Source organism: Monodelphis domestica, chromosome 2 (genome assembly GCF_027887165.1).
Source record: "Monodelphis domestica isolate mMonDom1 chromosome 2, mMonDom1.pri, whole genome shotgun sequence".
NCBI lineage: Eukaryota > Metazoa > Chordata > Mammalia > Didelphimorphia > Didelphidae > Monodelphis > Monodelphis domestica.
The window spans coordinates 360051666-360070615 of record NC_077228.1 but is presented as its reverse complement, the minus strand read 5'-3'; the positions used below and the strand labels follow the sequence as shown (position 1 = coordinate 360070615).

General features: G+C 37.4%; 1 protein-coding gene and 1 long non-coding RNA gene across 2 annotated transcripts in view; one reads left to right on the top strand and one right to left on the bottom strand.

The window, feature by feature from the left end:
• Window positions 1–2144, bottom strand: part of LOC103099105 (uncharacterized) — a 50437-nt gene extending 48293 nt beyond the window's left edge. The window contains exon 1 of the long non-coding RNA XR_008916626.1: window positions 1898–2144. This is a non-coding gene — a long non-coding RNA (uncharacterized LOC103099105). The remainder of the gene's footprint in view (window positions 1–1897) is intronic.
• Window positions 1993–18950, top strand: part of FBXL4 (F-box and leucine rich repeat protein 4) — a 115670-nt gene continuing 98712 nt past the window's right edge. The window contains exon 1 of the mRNA XM_001377513.4: window positions 1993–2391. The gene's annotated coding sequence lies outside the window, so the exon portion shown is untranslated. The remainder of the gene's footprint in view (window positions 2392–18950) is intronic.

Sequence of the window (18950 nt, the reverse complement as noted above, 5' to 3'; positions counted from 1 at the left end):
CCTCTAATGTGGAGGACATGAAATTAACAATGTAAAACAAATATATGGAAGATAAATTGGTGACAATGGATGGAAGGCAGTAGCACTAAAGGAGATTGGGAAAGACTTTCTGAATAAGGTGGGATATTAGCTGAAACTTGAAGAAAGCTAAGGATGCCAAGGGAAAGAGAGAGGAGGATGGAGAATATTCTAGGTATGGGAGATAGTGAAAATGGAGTGTCTTGTGTGAAGAATAAGGAGTACAATGACCAATCCAGGAGTAATGGGGGCTGTCTTTCTGTTTATATTTGCATTCCCAGTGTTTAGCATAATGCCTGACACATAATGATAAAGCAATGGTTGTTAATTTATCATTGGATCAGGGAATACATAGAAAAGAATAAGAAATGCGTAGATTGAAAAGGTGGGAAGGGCCATGGTTATAAAGAGCTTTGAATGCCAAACACAAGATTTTATATTTTATGCTGGAAGTGATTGAATAGGGTATTGACATAGTTTAGACCTGTACTTTAGGAATATTAATTTGTCAAATGAGAGGGAGTGGAGAGGCTTGAGGTAGAAAGACAAATCAGCAGGCTATTGTAATCATTCAGGAAGGAAGTGATAAGGACCTCTACTAGGGTGGTGGCAGTCAGAAGACACATAGAAATATCATAAGGATAAAATCAATAGGATTTAGCAAATCCAATGCTATTGTAAGGAAAAGTCAAAGAAACCACTATTATTAAAAATTTGGACTACTGGCTAAAGTCCAGTAAAAAAGGATGTTATCAAGGGTTGGGGACTAGGGCATTGTGTTGATTTGGGTTAGTAGAGGGATTGCCCTGTTAGTAGAGGGATTGCCCTGAGAAAAGAAAGCTACTGAAAAGCATGTGCAAAAGACATCATAATACCATACTGCCTGTGGTCAGGCCATCTTTATTAAACAAACAAGTGGTTTGTATAGAGTGTTACAGGGGAAAAGAATCTTAAAATCATTACATTTTATGAGGGAATTGACATCCAAGGAGTTGAGGTGGATTGTCTAGGGTTGCTCAGTTACCTGCGGGAAGAGTTGAGACTAGAATCTAGATCTCTAGTTCAAGACCTTCTTTTAAAGTAATATATATAAGCTTTCTCAGCTGTCTGTCTCTCCTTCCTCTTGTTTATTTACATTTTGTGACTGGACAAATATGAAAGGAGCTACTTTTAATTTACACAGTAACTGTGTGGAAACATCTTTGTCATTTGTATTTAAGTCATTGGTTTCAGATTACAAGAGGCCTTCAAGAATTTAGTGGACTTCCAGTGTTTTTAATTAGTGGAGAATCCCTTTGCCACTTTGTTGCAATGCATTTCTTAAAGGAGATCGTAAAATACAGCTGGGATCCTCTTACTTCAACACAACTATCTTTGGGCCAGAAAAACCCCAGTTTATGTAAGGTGGGGAAGACAAGAATTTAAGGACCAGTCATTGGAATATTGCAACCTCAGCGATGTAATAGTTTATCTGAAGAGTTTTTAACCTTTTTTCGGGGGAGTAATGGACTCCTTTGGAAGTCTGATAAAAGCTCTAAACAATCGATCTTGTTTATACAATGTTGTCTCCTTGAGATTGTGGATTATTCAAGAGCATGGATTGTTTGTAGCTTTTCTTTTCTTTGCTGGGTTTAACACAGTGTCAGCACATAGTGGACACTTAAATATTTGCTGACTGGAGCCCTTCTAAGTATAACGTTTCAAAGGCATAAAATACAAAGGATTACAAGGAAAAAACTGGTTATACTGAAATAAAGATGTATTTTTTTAATCCAAGTTTACAGACCCTAGGTTTACTGGACAAGTGTCCCCGGAAGCCTAAGGTCAACAAAGGTGTTAGGGAAGACTTTCCACGGTGAACAGAAAGTCAGAAGCTCACCATCTTAATCCCGCCTCCGCCTCCGCCTCCGCCTCGGTCACTTGCCCTTAAGAAAGAGTAAGCGACGCACTGCGTCACGCCACGCCTGCCCCTCCTCCCGGGGCACCAGCACGCGGGTGCACGCTCTTCTACCCAAATCCCCCCCACCCCTCAGCTCCCCAGGCTCCTCTCCTCCCTCGTCCCGTGAGTGGTCCATGCGCGCGCTCACTCTCTCACTGCCCCGCCCCCATCCCCACCCATCCCCTCCCCCGCGGGCGTCCGCATTGGGGCTGCGCCCGTGGCCTCGGCCTCTTCTTTCCGGGTTGGAGCTGCTCTTCCTCCGGCCCCTCTATAGCTGCTGTCATCCTCGAAGCTCGGAGCCTGGTCACCCTTTGCCCCATTCCACCCTTCCCTCTATAGGAGCCGGCGCCTCCCCGAACCGCCAGGCCGCGTTGTTTCACCAGTGAAGCTCCATGCAGAGGGAGCTGAGGCACTTTCCGGAGCTCCCCAGCCGGGTACAGTCCTTTATTTACTTCTCCCTCCTCTAGTTCCAGCCCACCAGGTCCCTCCTTCCGCAAGGCGGAGGCGGGGCTGGGGCTTGGGCTGGGGCTGGGGCTGGGGCCGGGGCCGGGGCCGGGGCGGAGCTTTGTGTCCGCGCGCGAAGCCGCACGTCGGCGGGGGCAGGCCCTCGCTGGAGCTCCCTCCTCTGTGTGGTGTGCAGCTGTGCGCGTGCGCGCCACAGATGCCTTCCTTCCCTTTAGACGCATAGGGTGGCAGTGACCTCCGCTCTTCTTCGCTGAGCTCTTATCTTTGCCTTTTCTGCTTCGGCCTTCCTCCCCCCACCCCCCACGTAATACACAGCTGCGCCCCTCCACATTTTATTTAGGAGAGCGGGGTATTGTGGAATCGAGGTGCGAGTCAGTCCGCGTTCATCTTTACAGACTTGAGAATGTCTCCTACGATGTGTCGCGCCTCACACTTGCCTTTAGCACGAAGTAGGACTGAGGCTAATGAAATGTGGTGGGCAGAACCTGGGACTGCCCTGCAGTGGACTGTATATTGTGGATGCGCTACCAGGCTCTGAGCTACATACCCGGCCGCAGATCTTGCTTCTGAATTGGTTCTTTGACTTTATTCCTAGTGGTCTTTCTAGCCAGTTATTCTTAATGGGGCATCTGTGGATGCTAAAAAAAAGTGTGTGTATATATATATATATATATATATATACACACATACACACACATACATATTCATGCTGTGTATATATATAATACACATGTGTGCTATATATATATTTAGACATTTATAATTTTATATAATTGCATATTTTATTTTATAACATGAGCATGTTTAAAATATATGTATCTTCATATGTGTATATTCAAATACAAATGTAACTCGAAGTTCACAGGCCCCATATATATTTTTCAGTGCATGTCTATATGTCAGTAAATAACATTAGTAAATAAACATTTATTAAGCGTGTACTGGGACAGCTAGATGGCATAGTAAATAGAATGCTAGGCCTAAAGTCAGGTGGACATTTTCTTGACCTTAAATCTAGTCTCACTTATCAGCTGTTGGACCCGGAACAAGTCACTTAACCCTATTTGCCTCAGTTCCTCATCTATAAAATCATCTGGAGAAGGAAGTAGCAAAATACTCCAGTGTCTTTCCCAAGAAAACCCCAAATAGGGTGACAGAATGAATGAACTTAACAATAATAATAAGCACCTACTATGTGCCAGGCACTGTGTTAAGTCCCAGTAATAATACAGTTTAAAAACAAAGACCTTGCCCTCAAGGAGCTTACAATCTAATAAATATAATTATATCTATGTACACACACATACTGCAGCTTCTTGGAGTCATGGGTGAGAAGCTGTAGCATTCAATGGTCATACCCTGGTAAAATTGCTTTGGCAGCTGGGCTAAACCAGTTACAGGTTAATCAACAGGCCTCAGATCCTTTGGTGCGTTAGAGTAGATATCTACCCCAAGCATGTGAAGATCCTTCCTTCCCCTCTTCTCCCCCCTCCCCCCCCAGTTTATTCCAATGCCTTGAAAGCAGGTAAAAATCAGATACTATGGAGTGCTTAGAACTTGGTCAGTCATTGAAAAAGCCAAGGTCATCTGCATCTTGAGGCATCCCTAGTCATCTTGACTTTTGCCATTGGACTCTTGATGTCTGATGCTGATTTTCTGCAGTTTTGTCCAACTTAAATTGAATTCATGCTTCCCTCATCCCCTTAGGATGCACTTCCTTCTATGGGTGTAGAACCCCAGCTTCCTTAAAAGTTAAGGACCCATTTCTGTATGTGTCTCAATTTTTTTGATATACTGTTTTTTTTTTTTAAATCTAGCATGTCCCAAAAGTTTTAGTGCATTTTAGTTATATCAGTTTAGAATGCACTAAGACTTTTGGGACATACTGGACATATAAATTATTTCTCTAGATCATCCTGAGGGTAGGGACAGTTTCCTTTTTTTTGTTCTCTTTTTATTGACCTATGTATCTTTGGAAAAGCTATTCCTTTGGTTTGGAGAAGTGCAAAATGAGGGAATCAGAGTATATGACTTCTCCTCTCATATTATTGCTGTACTGGTTATTTGCTGGCTTGTTCTGTTCCTGGCCAATTTTTACTTAGAATGTAATTATTGTCACCCATGGGTGTAGTAGGATGTACTCAGCGTGATACTAATAGATTTTTTTTGTTTTGTTTTCAAATGTTCACTTTGCTACAAAGCCTCAAGATGCATTTACATAATTAAAATGTACAAATACTTAAAATTCCAAAAGTATATAAACATTTTGCTCACACTAGCATACAGAAAAATATCTTACTTTATACCTAGAAAGTGGAAAATATTGCTAGATTAGGTTAAGGAAGGTTTTTAAATATTTTGAAATGTAAATGAGTTAATTACCATATCAGTTTCTTTGAGTATGGTGAAGAAAAACAAGGATTTCTTAGGTGTTGTTGATTTGTCTACAACCTAATTCATCCATACCTTGAAACACAGGCAAATGAGCTATTTTTAAACTTACTCCACCTTCATGTGTCTAGGTTAATACTCTATATATGCCTTAGTTCTTTAGTTGGCAGAAGAGAGTTTTCTTGATTCATTAGTGCCCCTGCAGTAATTTTGCTTGCACTTTAAGACAGTTAAACTGTTGTGTGAATGCTTCTGAGTTCCCATGGCCAGTAACTTAAATTTCTATTTTACCCTGCTCTCTGTTTTTCCTTAACTCTCCCCTGCTAATGATTTGAAATGCAGACAAGTCAGCTAGGTACCAGATGATAACTCATTTTATTAGCTCCTTGACTACATTAATATAATTGAGACACAGAGTACATAAGAATGTTGATATCATATTTAACTCTTAAATGATCTGTTTCCCACATATAGCAACCTGCTGTTATCCTTTACAATAATGCTCAATCTCTATAGCCATTTGCATAGCCAAATGCATTCTGTCTGTTCCTAGAACTATTCTTCTAAAGTTAGTCATAAAGTCATGACTTTAAAACTGAGAGGGAGCTTAAAGTCCATTGAGCCCAAACCCCTAGTTTTGCAAATAGGGAAACTGAGGCACATAAAGAGAAAGCCATTTTACCAGGGTGACATTGAATCCAGGTTCTCTTGACTCTCTGTCCTTTATATTCCTGTCAGAATAATTTTCTTTTTGAACAGTTTCAGCATGTTAATTTCCTATCCACAGAGGATGTAGACCTTTTGTCTTCCTAAGAAAAACATCTTCTTAAGGCTATAAAGTTAGACCTGGAAGGGACCCTTGAGGTCATCTATCCAATCATTTTTATTTTACAGATAAGGAACCTGAAGATCTCAAAGTCACATGGTAATAAATAGTTGGGATTCAGACCAAAAACTTTTGACTCATTGAATTTTTTGATTTCACAGCAGTCTCTAATCAGAAATCCATGTTTTACATGTCACCTGATTTTGTTCATGGTTCAAGATTATACTCTCTAGGATGAGTACTGATATAAGTATTTTCAGTTCCAAATGGAAGATTTGTATAAAATGTTATTTGATAGATTTAACTATACAAGGAACACATTCCTGCTTTTATATTATTTGTGTGCTGACATTGCTCTTAAGCAGTAGCCATAAAGTTTTTGACTTAAAAGCTAAATATACAAGAATTACAGAATAGATTGATGTGAATTTTTTGTTATTTTACTTGATTATTTAAACACAGTTCAAAATATTTTATGCTTATGTCTTATCACCTTGATTTGCTTTAAACCAGTGACATTAAACATAGGGAGTTTTAATAAGATGAATATATAATTTGAATTTTACAGATATCTCATCAATGTGGACATTTTCTTGATGGTAAAGATTATGTGCCATGTATGCTTTCTCATCTTTTGTGACTTATATACATATCTTCCCATAATCCTTCAGTGAGTATCTACCTAGCATCCTGGGGACCTTTCTTTATTTCCCTTGACATTGTATGGATATGTATGGATTACTCAAGACTACTTTCAATCATTTTGCTATATGACCAGTCCAACTTTTTCTTAGTTATGTCTCTGATTATATTCTTCATGCTGATTCTCTTTCACAATTCTTCTTTATTAATACACTGTTGCCTAATCTCTTCTATCATAAACTTCACCACTGCTCTTTGAATGACCTCTCAATTTTAATCTTTCAATGTCTGTGGTCCATCACTTTTCATTAGATAGCAATACTAAAAAAAGGGTTGATGTTATAAATGTGCCTTAGTTCTAAGGGAAAACTTGAGATTGTTAAAACCACTGTGAAATTTCCCAAATGCCTTTCTTTTCCTCTTCTAATCCATTCTGGACTCAGTTAATTATTGTAAAAATAATAATCAATAATCATTTCATTGCGTATAAACTGATTAGATACTCTGCTTGTTGTGCTTACAAAGTGTCTTCAATTTATATCAGTGAAGTGAAGCTCATAAATGAACTTCTTTTCAGGGCCAGGTGCAAGGAAGCTCAGGAGTCTCTTGTTATGCAAAAATAAACTATTTATTGAGAATATAAGGATAAAAAAGAATTTCTAACTCTATGGGATACTATCTCCATCCAAATAAAACTCCCTGGTTCTGAAGAGAACCACTTCTCCTGTTTCCACAGGCTACACTGATCCTTTCTGATCTGACTAACCCAAATTTTCATTATTCCACAATAAACTAAATACTATTATCCTGATATGAAGTATATTCCCCTTAACTTTGTCTCCAAGTTATAAAAATAACAAAGGCTAGCTGGTTGAGGCTCAGCAAGAACCAAGTTAGGACTCTGAGCCTTAACAGATTCATTCAGAGTCCAAACCAAAGACCAGGTCTTTCTTTGGTCTTCTCAGATATAAAAGCAATTTATGTAACAGCAATAGACCATCACTAGTGTTTCTCAAGTTGGAAAGCTCCTTCAGGTTTTCCCTTCTTTCCTTTTACCTCAGACATTGAGGGGAGAGAGAAAAGATGTTACCTCTTCCCAGCATTCTGAGAGAGAGAGAGAGAGAGAGAGAGAGAGAGAGAGAGAGAGAGAGAGAGAGAGAGACAGAGACAGAGAGAGAGAGAGAGAGAGGGGCAGAGAGAGAGAGAGAGACCCAGAGAGAGAGTGAGTAACTGCCTGAGACCAACTGCCACAGAAAAACTGTTACCCCTCCCCCCACACTGTCAACATTTGAAACTGACACTGCCTCAACTCTGTTTCAAACTCCAATTCTTTGTCAAGCCAGCTTCTACTTCTTATCTCTAAACTAATATAACAAGACCCAATTTCTAATATCATCCTTATATTATCCATGTGTAGTACCTATCCTCATTTTATTTTATCCTTATTTTACAAATGAGGAAACAGTAATTTGCCCAGGGTCATGCAACTAGTAACAGTGATGTCTGTTAAATTTAGATGTTCCTAACCACCAAGTTCAAGACTGTATTTTCTGTGCCTCAGCTCAGGGTGTTCATCAAGTTCACTATTACCTACACTTTAAAAAGGTGGAAACTGAACCCTAGAGAATTTAAGTGACTTATCCAAAGTTACCCAAATAATCATCACAGATGGAATTTAATCCAAGGTCCTCTGACTTCCAAGTTCTAAGCTTATTCCACTGTGCCTGTCATCTCTTTAACATAGTGGTGTACAATAACAACAAAAGTGATCCTTTCCCCAAGTTGTTTAATTAGAACAGTGGATGATAGATGAATTTCTATAATATTTCTATTTGTGGCATTCATATTACAGTTTTTCAGTCAAAATGGTTGTGCATTCAAGTCTGTCCTTGGAATTGTTAGATCTCTATATGGATATTGTTTCAATTTTGGCTATTTTGGTTGAGTGCGTGCATGTGTGTGTGTGTGTGAGTGTGTGACTTTCAGATTAAAATGCTGGAGAAAGCACCAGTTCATTTCTATACTGCTTCCCAATTTCTAGTACTTCTAGAGGATGTATGCTGGGCCAGTCTTAGGGTAGTCCTGGAAGGATTGTTCGATTCTCAAGTAGCCATGGTTTCCATCCTAAATTTTCTTAGTTCAGAGGGTGATCTGATTTTTTATGAATCTTTCACTTGGTTTTAGAACCTGTGATCTCTAGGGATCAGGGTCCAATTTCTGTCTTCAGTGAATGAATCAAATGAATAGTTTCATTATGTCCAGGTAAATTATTGTAAAATTGAAAAGTCTTATAAGCTTATAAAGGAGTGTAGAGGAAAAGAGAATTACTTCTCAATTCCTGATGACTCAGTCCCTAGCTACTCTCTAAATATGAAATATTATCTGCATTTTCCCCCTTTATCCCTTCTGCCTGGAAAATGGTCATTTGAACATAAGTACTTAATAAATTATTATTGAGTTAAAGTGGAATGTTCTGCCTCCTTATTGCTGCCTTTTTTGTTGTTGTTGTTGTGTCCAACTTTGTGACCCCATTTGGGATTTTCTTGGTAAAGATACTGGAGTGGATTATCTCCTCCAGCTCCAGAACCAAAACAGGGTGAAGTGACTTACCCAGGGCTATGGTGTCTGAAGCCAGATTTGAACTCATGAAGATGAATCTTCCTGATTCCAGACTCAATGCTCTATCCACTGTGCTATTTAGCTGCCAAATTATCATCTTGCTTGAAAGATTAGTTCAGGAGCTACTTCCTTAGTGAAGACTGGCCTGATCCTTTCAACCGAGAATCTTCTTTCCCTGCCAAAAAGTTTTTAAGTGACATCCTTGGATATTTCCATTGCATTTATCCCTCCTTATTTTGTATTATGTTTACACAAGTAGGTTAGGTTGGAATGCAAGTTCCTTAAAGTCAAGGACTGTTGTTTTTTTGTCTTTGATTTCTTAGCTCCTAGAAGAGAGGGTTACACAAAATAAACATTTAATAATATTATGTTTGTTACATAGAATACTGTGGTTATTTCTATAGTTTTTTAAATCTGTTTTAAATGATCATTTATAGTTCTACTATTTCATTTAATTGGTTTTTATCCTTGGATAGTTCACAATGAACTACGTAATATCATATTATCATACTTGAAATGTTCTTATTAAGAAGGCTAAATATAAATTCTAGAATTCTTTTATTAGGGTGACCTGTCCTTTGTCTTGTAATAGCTGTCAAAAGTGTATAGCTAACATTTGGATTAAGTAAATTCATATAATTAGCATGTCTTAAAGCCAGAGGGAAACATCATTTTTTTCTCTTCAATGATTCCATCAAAAATTGTTACAATCATAAATGCCCAATTTTTAACATTCTAGTTAGTGCTAAATAATTTAGTTAATTTGGGGTTATTCTAAATTCATACGTACTTCTTATCCCAATAGTTAAGTAGTAACATTTGTCTAATAGACACATGAAGAGTAAATATAAGAGTATTTTTTACCTTATTAGTTAAACTCAAATACTTTTGTGACTTTTATCACCAAAATTCCTTATAAAATATTATGAATAATATTTTTTTTTACTATCTCTGTACATTTCTAGTCACCTCCTGTAATGGGAAAAGGACACTACTACATGCTTTTGATTTCCATACTAATTCCTTCCTGGTTATTACAGTTCTAGAAAGTTACCCTCCTAGGAACTTCTTAGAACTTCTCCAGGCCATCAGATGGAATTGGCCATTTTAGAGTATGTCATTTCCTCTCCCATTTTTCTCCTTATTCTTGTTTTCCTGTTATATATTAACTGTTGAATTTCTGAGAAATTTACTAAACAAAGTTTAGGGCAAAGTGAATTATGAAGAATTCTTCAGAGCTACACAATTTCACATTTTTAGGGTTCCCCGTTTCAGTTGGTCCTAAATCTTACGTCTTTTTTTTTTGTCTTAATATTTATGTCTGACTCTAGATTTGTTTATTCAGACAGATCTTATTTATTCCCTGTGAGAAGGTTCCCTGTTTCTCTTTTGTTTGGACATTTTAAACTTGTTTTTTGTTTTTTTTTTTTGTATAGAGTAAACAAATAGAATTGAATATTATTTTGTCTAGGATATCCTCCTTTCTGATTTTGTCAGATTCTTTAAAGTTTATTCTTCATCATCTTCAGCCCCTAGCATAGTTGATCCTATTAGTTATTCACATGTCCTCTGGAAACTGGTTTTCTCTATTTGGGACACTCAGTTTTCCCATTTGGTTTCATGTTATGCTATAATCACATCCTTCTCTTGTTTTTATCTCCTCTGACTTTTGACCTCTAGAGGAAAAAGGAAACTTTCCATTTAGACCCCAAGTTTATGACCTGGAATTCCTGCTATACTATGTTGGCTTTGTCTCTTGACTTTTGTTAAAATACTCTATACATCCTAGTTTCAAGAAATCCAAATCTGGCCACTGCCTTTATGTCTCCTGGGTCCACACATGGGTTTTGTGTTTTCAGAGTCCATTTCAGTTTTTTTGTTCTGATCAGCCACCTTAAGAATACCCTCTAATTAGGTTCTTATATTTGGTTTTATATTTGAGTAAAATTAGATTTCTTCACACATATTTTAAATATATTACTTAATTCTAATCTTCTGCATATCCATGTAGCCAGATATATTTGTGACCAAGGATTGAGAACTACAAAATACAAAGATTCACATTTTAATGAAATATCTTTATTATTTAAAATATCTTTTAGTCAGGATAAGCTATACTTATAGACACAGAATGTATGTCATGGGAGTAGATAATATAGCAGAAAAGAGAGAAAGGTAAATTTGAGAAATGTATCTGAAATTCTCTGTATCTGAAAATAGGATTTAGATTTCTGGACCATGGCTTAAAATACAGAAGAATAACCCCCCAGCTAGTAAGAGAAAATATCTAACAAGGAACAATAAGAAATGTATTTACCTAGAATCTTATGAAACTAATTTTAAAAGTTTTAAATGGAAAAGGAAAAAAAAAACAGGAAGAAAACTGCATGTATCCATTGAGTAAATATTATAAAAAGTAACTATGGTACCTACAACGTAAGTAGAAAAACAGTAATATAAACTTCTAGAAATTCACAGGAGACAAAAATCCAAGAAAGGAACCAGTTATAAAATCCATGACCTCAAATCTGTATACACAGATACATAAAGTGAGTAACTGTCACTGGAGTCAATATAACATCTCAGGAATCTGAGACTTGATGCAATGGAACACATTACTAGCATCATTACCAAGATGGTGAACAGTGAACTCCACTCCATAAAATTTCCCCATCAGATCTAGAATATATAACCAGACCAAATCTTAGCGGTGAAATTGAGAAAAAAGTGAAAATGAGTCATCTATCCAGCAAAGTTAGGCATAAGGAGACTGGAAACAAGGTCAACCAGTGCTCTGAGTACTGCACTGCCCAGAAAGAGGCTGTGTATCAAGGCAAGAAGAATCTCAGATGTATACCGGATCAGGTGAGGACAAGTGCTAACAGCAACTTTGTTGCTCACTGGATAACATATCTGAGGGGCAATAAAAGGGTATCTTTACAGGTTGGTAGTGTTCAAGATAGGGAGATATGAGGAAGTTCAGAAGCCAGGAATAGCAGCAACAGTGGTGTGGCTTAGACTTCAGGCCCAAAGCAGTGTCTCTCTTAAAACATCTAGCTTAACCCATAGAGGATCAACCAAGGCAGGAATTCTGACATTCTGAAGCAATAGTACTTTCTGATTGATGGGGGCTGATTGCTGCAGCAGTCTATTCTTGTGCTGACCCAAACTCAGGCCGAGGGAAGAGTAATCACATTTTGCTCAAACCTCTTTGGGAGTACTGAAAGATGGTAGGCTCATAACCTATATCTGAGATCCTGGAATAACAACATTTAATATCATAAGAAAGCAGCAACAGGATAGGTCTAGACTTTTCCTTCAGAAGAGTAGCATAACTTAGTTCTAACATCAAATTCAAACTTAGGAAATGGGCTGGAAGAATGGGTAAATTAAAAAAAAAAAAAGAATGGCAACAGGGACATTCAAGACAAGTGCAGAGGAAGAAAATGACACTAAACCATCTTCAGGGAAAACAACCAAAAATAATTTAACAGAATCAACGGTAAAAGTGGCAAAAATAGAAAGGAGTCATGAGTGAAGTTGAATAGCCAGGGATAACTAGAGAGGAGGGTTTATGATTTAATGCTCAATGCCTTGAAGGTCAAGAACAAAGTAAGAGAGTGGAAGTCCATAAGGCATCCCCTGGGGGTAGGAGGCTACTTCACTTTGTTTACCAAGCCCAGGAGCTTGCATCCCCAAGTGTACCACTGTAATCTACTGTCTTAGAGCCCCAGGAACAACTGTATCTGATGTGGCCTCAGCCTTGACTCAGCTTCTGAGACCCCCCACTGGCCCATAGTTGAGGATTGAGGGAGTGGACACCATGAAGGCACCATAACCTAAAGGCAGAAACTAAGGGTTTGGTGCTAGCAAACAAGGGATTTTGAGGCTTGAGAAACATGGGCTAAGTATCTCCTCTATCCTGGACTGAAGCAGCAGGAGAGCAGGAGTGATAAAGGAGCATTTACTGGTGAGTATGGTTGCTGAAGGACTGGGTTGCCATCAGTTATGGTTCCTCCTAGGAGAGTGGAATCCCTGGTTAACAGTTGCAGTGGCAGAACTACCTGCAGCTCTGGTTGGAGCATCTGAAGTCAGTCATGGATTGGACTTTGAGTGGGGGACTGAAGTACATTAGACTGAGAACTGTCAAAACTGGAATAACTAAATAGGACCAAGAAAAAATAAGCATGCAAAACAAAGCCTAAAACCTGAGGTAGTACCTTAGGAACTGTGGGACTGTAGCAAAAAGCCAATAATTAGGCCTATTGGCCTGACCGATAAAATAAAAAAAAAACAAACTTTTAAATGAGCAAGCAAAGGAGAAAGAACTCAACGTTTGATGGCTATTATGGGGTCAGAGAAGACCTCAGTGCAAACTCAGAGGACAGTGAAGTAAAAGTACCTACTTCAAGACCAGAAGAGAAGTATAGGCCACAAGCTTAAAAAGAATTTTTGGAAGCACTTAAAAAAAAAGACCCCCAAAACCAAACGAAAGCAGTTAAGGAAACATTAGAAGAAAAAAAATAAGAGCAATGCAAGAAAATTTTAAAAACTGCAAAAGAAAGATCATTCAAATAGAAAAAGAGAACCAGATACTCACGGAAGAAAATAATTTATTAAGAACTAAAATTGGACAAGGGGAAGCTAACAGTTTCCTAAGATAAGAAATAATGAAGCATAATCAAAAGAATGAAATAAAAGAAGAGAATGTGAAACATCATATCACAAAAAAAGAACTGTCCCGGAAAATAGATCAAGGAGAGTCAATATAAGAATAGTTGGACTCGCAGAAAGTTACAATTTTAAAAAATGTAGATGCCATACTCCAAGAAATCATTAAGGAAAACTGCTAAAAAATTCTAGAATCAGACGGTGAAATAGAAGTTGAAAGAGTCCACCAATCACCCCCTCAAAGAAATCCAAAGATATAGCTCCCAGGTTAAGGAGAAATTACTACAAGCAACAAGAAAATAACCAAACAATTTAAATAGTGTGGAGCCATAGTCAGAATAGAACAAGATTTAGCAGTGACAACATTAAATGAATACAGTATTTTACAGAGTAAAAGGACTGGTCTTACACCCAAGAATAACATCCAGCAAAGAATGGGCATAATTATAAAAAGTAAAAAATTGATATTTAATGAGCTAAAAGAGTTTCAACTATTCCTGAAGAAAAACTGAGATCTGTAAGAAACATACAAAGACAATGCAAGACTAATCATAAACAACCCCAAAGGTCAAATTTATTGATTCCTGAATGGGAAAATGTCATCTATGCCACTTGTAATGGCATCATTGCTGGGTAGAAGGGGTATGTATGAATCAAGGTGGAGTTAAATCATTGAGCTGAAATGGTAGTGGAGTAGACTAAGAGGAGATAGGGTGAAATGGCTATCTCATATGGAAGAGGAATGAGTGGAGGAACTACAACAGAGAAGGGGAAGAACAGGTGGAAGGCTGGTAGTACTGGAGCTATATGCTCACCTGACTTCAGATAGAAAGAGAAAAACATACACAGTTGGAAAGGTAAAAATCTTCTTAATGTGTAGAGAAATAGGAGGGAAGGGGGATGGGATAAGGGAGGGACTTGGAAGTCCCCTTGGGAGACTGAGGGAATAAGGGAAGGAAAGGCAGGTTAGGAGAAAGGAGGCCAAGGGGATAAGGGAAGGAAGGTAAGAATGATGAGACGGGAGGGATTTTTAGTATCTAACTCATATCAAAAAATTGGAGAGCCTGGTTAAGGGACTAAGGGAAGAAATTTTGGAAAGGTGGATAGAATAAGCATTTAAAGATAAGGGGGAAAGGATAAGGAAGGGACCTTTGGAAAGATGGGACAGTTTGGAACCAGGAAGGCAAGGGGAGAGGATAAAGGAGGATTTGGGGGCAGGAGTGTGAATTAGAGAGGCATTGGTAAAAGGAAATTCAATTTCTGAAAAGAATGATGGTGGAAAGAAAGGAAGAAGGGGACAAACAATGAGGAGGAATGGAATAGATGGAAATGCACAACTAGTAATTATGACATAGAATGTAAACAGGATGAATTCATCATGAATGGATAGCAGAAAGGATAAAAAACCAAGGCTGAACTATGTTGTATACAAGAAACATGCTGAAAATGAGAGTTACACATAGAGTGAATGTGAAAGGCCAGAGCAAAATATACTATGCCTCTACTGATCCAGAGAAGACAGAGTTAGTAATCATGATCTCTGACAGAGTTGGGGCTAAAATGGATATAATTGGAAGGGATGAACAGGGTAACTATATTATATTGGGGGGTACTATGAAGAATGAAGCATTATCAGTATTGGACCTGTGTGCATTAAGAATTATTGCATCCCTATATTTCTTAAGGAAAAACCAAATGAGACAGATGGAAATAGCAAAATCATAAAAGCAGGAGACATTAGTTTTCTTTGGTCAGAAGCAGTTAATTCTAACTAAAAATTAGAAAGAAACTAAAGGAATGAAAAGAACCTTATATAACTTAAATATCATAGATAACTGAAGAGCTCCCACACACCTGCATGAGACTAATAATAGATCTAACTCTGAGTATACAAATAATCCAAAGAGTTTCTGATGATACAGCAATGTTTTAGAGAGCTTAAATATTCTATGAAAATCTTACTTTAACATTTATCATACTATGGAGATAATCCTTCATCTCTAAGGGGTTGCAGCATTGGAACAAAACAAAACAAAAATTCTACTGGATATGACTAAGATGGAAAGAATTGAAGTTACTTAACATCTTGGTGCAAGAAGTACAAAATGTTGCTCAAGCAACAAATTCCCTGAAAATTAGAATGGACCAAATGGAAGCCAAATGCTCTATTTTAGTCAACAAGAAATATTAAAACAAAATCAAACAGCTGAAAAAATAGAAGAAAATGTAAGATATTTCGTAGGAAAAACAACTAACCTAGAAAAGAGATCAAGAGAAAAATTTTAACAATCACTGAACCATTTGAACACTATAAACAAAATGAAGAGCCTAGACTTATTTCAAGAAATCTTAAAAGAAAACTTAAAAGAAAACTGTCTAGGGGGCAACTGGGTGTCCCAGTGGACTGAGAGCCAGGTCTGGAGATGGGAAGTCCTGGGTTCAAATATGACCTCAGACACTTCCTAGCTGTGTGACCTGGGGCAAGTCATTTAACCCCTATTGCCTAGCTCTTAAACAGTACTGATTCTAAGACAGAAGTTAAGGGTTTAATTTTTTTTAAATGAAAAGAAAAGAAAACTGCCCAGATCTCTTGGAATCAGAGAGAAAAGAATAAAATAATTAATCCATTCATTACCATCTGTGGAAAAAAAACAACAACAAAATTAAAACTCCTGTCAAAATCATAGCTAAAATCTAAAACTTCTAGGGTCAAAGAAAAAATGTCAGAAGCAGCCAGAAAAAAAAAAAAGAATTTGAACACCAAGGAGCCAGTCGTATTTAGTCACAACACAATTAGTAGCCATTATTATTGAGGAGTGGAGAACTTGAAATATGATATTACAGAAGGTGTAGCAAAACTGGGTATAATGGTATAGTGGAAAAAATATATCTTTAATGAAATAGAGGACTTCCAAACATTCCTAATGGAAAGACCATAGATGAATAAAACTTTGAAGTTCCAATACAGAAATGAAGAAAAACATAAAATGAATAATGATGACATACTAACAAATATAAACCACTCACATTCATATGTGAGGAGATGATATTTGTTTCTTCTGAACACCATAGAGAGTTCAATTAGACAAAGCCTGGAGGTGGTTGTATTGTCTTGATCATCTTAAAAAAAGAAAGGAAAGAAAAGAGGAGGAAGACTTATGGGAATGAGGGGGAAGGAAAATTAGGAAAAATTATCTCATATTCAAGGTATAAAAGTAGACATCTGTACACTTAAGGAGGAGGAAGTGGAGGGAATTATTTGATAACATGAATCTCACTTTCATCTGAATTGGTCAAAAAAAGGAAGACCTAAGTATAGAAAGGTAACCTTTTTCAGAAGGAACACAATAGGAAAAATGGGTGTGTGTAACATATACCTATATGTAAATTTATCTATAGATAAAGATATGTCTATGTCTATATAAAATGCAGTATCCTCTTTTCATCATAGTACTTTATCCCTGAGTCATGGCCAAAGCCTGGCTCTTCTTAAGACTCTTCTCAAGTGTCTTAGACTGAGACCAGGCAGGGATTATCTGTACATATTTCAGAGTTTGAACCTTCATTGGCCAGTCTCCAACTTATATTTTTTTTTCAACCCTTCACCCCTTATTTTACTAGGATGCATTTTAAATTTATATCCATATACCCAATCTAGAACAGGGAGGCTTAAACATTTTCATTTTAACATGCTTTCTCTAGTTCCTTGAGCTAACGATTCTCAGAAAAAGTCCATGTGACGGTAATCTTATATGGTTCCAAACTTAAATGCAGAAAATATAATTACCCAAATACAGTAATAAAAATTTAATGAATATTTTCTACTATTTATCAGAAGTTCTGCTTATTTAGCACTCAGCCTTGGTGATCAAAACCACCTCCCAAAGGCAATAAGGAAAAGGAAAAGAATATTGAGCTTCTTCTCTCAGAGTGAAAGCTTCATTTTCCTTTCAGTGAATTTGAAGTCAATTGAAAATCAATCTTTCACCCTCAAGAACATAAATAGGAAATAATAGAGGGAAAGCTCAAGAATTAAGAGGGGTTGGGGAAAGTTTTCAGTAAAAGAAAGAATTTTAGTTGGAACTTAGAGGAAGTCATGGAAGTTAGTAGACAGAAAGAGAGGAGAGCATTCTAAGCCATGAGGTATACCCAGAGAAAATGCCTGGAGCCGAGAGAGAAAATGTCTTGTTCTTGGAATAGCCAGGAGGCCTGTGTCACTAAATAAAAGAGTAAATATTGGGGAGTAAGGCATAAGAAACATAGAAAGGTAGTGGGGGAAGCTTGATTATGAAAGGCTTTGAATGCCAAACAGAACATTTTGGATTTGACCTTGGAGGTATTCTAGGTCCACTGTAGTTTATGGAATAGATGAATAATGTGGTTGGGCCTACACTTTAGGAAAATCATTGTTCAGGCTGAATTGGGGATGAATTAGAGTGGGGAGATACTTGAAGCAGTCAGATTCACAAGCAGGTTATTACAATAATTAGTATTACAATAGAGGTGATGAGGGCCTGCACTGGAATAGCTATGTCAGAGGAGAGAAAGGAGTGTATTGGAGAGATGTTGCAAAGGTGACATTTATAGGCATTGACAACAGATTGGATAGGGGTTTGAGGATAAGAGAGAATTAGGAATCAAGGATAACTCCTAGGTTATGAGACTAAGGGATTGGGGAATAATATTGCTCTCTATAATAATAGGTACTAGAAGTGGGTGGGGAGCAGGGTGAGGATTAGGATGAGGATTATGGGAAAGATAATGAGTTCAGTTTTGGATGTGTTGATCATCCATATGGAGATGTCTAAAAAGCATTTAGAAATGTAAGATTGTAGGGTATCAGAGAATTGGACTACTTATCTACTGGGGAATGGTAGATTTGAGTCATCAGTATAGAGGGAGTAATTAAATCCATGAAAGTTGCTAAAATCACCAAGTCAAATAATATAGAATCATGGTCAGAACTCCAAGGGATACATTCCATTGAAGAGCATGATCTGGAAGAGAATCCAGCAAAGGAGGCAGAGAAGTAGTCAGATAATGGTAAAAACCTGGAGATAGTGATACCCTGAAAATTTAGAAAAAAAGAGAATGTCAAGGAGGAGGGTAACAAAGACTGCAGGGAGATTAAGGAGAATGATGATAGAAAAAAAGGCCATTGCATTTGGCAGTTAAGAAATCATTAGTAACTTTGGAGAGAGCAGTTTAGGTGCAATGATAAGGTTGCATGCTATATTTTAAGGTAGAGAGTGGGAAGAGATAAAGTGAAGGCATATTCTTCTGTATTTATTTTAGGTTTATAGATTTTACAATTTTAAAAAATGTATATTCAATTCATTGACCTTTTCTTTTTCTATTTTGCTAATGTATTTTCATAAG